This window comes from Helobdella robusta (assembly GCF_000326865.2).
Source record: "Helobdella robusta unplaced genomic scaffold HELROscaffold_9, whole genome shotgun sequence".
NCBI classification, from domain to species: domain Eukaryota; kingdom Metazoa; phylum Annelida; class Clitellata; order Rhynchobdellida; family Glossiphoniidae; genus Helobdella; species Helobdella robusta.
The window spans coordinates 3302242-3302586 of NW_008705512.1; positions in this window are offsets into that span (position 1 = coordinate 3302242).

Sequence of the window (345 nt, forward strand, 5' to 3'; positions counted from 1 at the left end):
TCTCCTCTTCTCTTCTCTCTCTCTCTCTCTCTCTCTTTCTCTCTCTCTCTCTGTTTTTATTTATGTTAGCGTCTGTGTGGTTGCAAATTTTTTTCTAAGTTTGTCTAATTTTGTCTGAGTTTGTATATGTGTCCACTTGTTTGCTGGTCTGTGTATGTCTATCATTTTGCTTTTTAAACTGAGCACCTTATTCATTTTGTTTGTTTTCAAGTTATTTTCATTTTACATTTTTTAACTTGACTTTGCTAGTATCTGTAGCGTTTTATGTTTGTATCAGTAGATGTTTAAATGTGTATGTTTATCTGTCTTATCTGTTGTTTTCTGTCATGCTGGATCGTTGGTGTG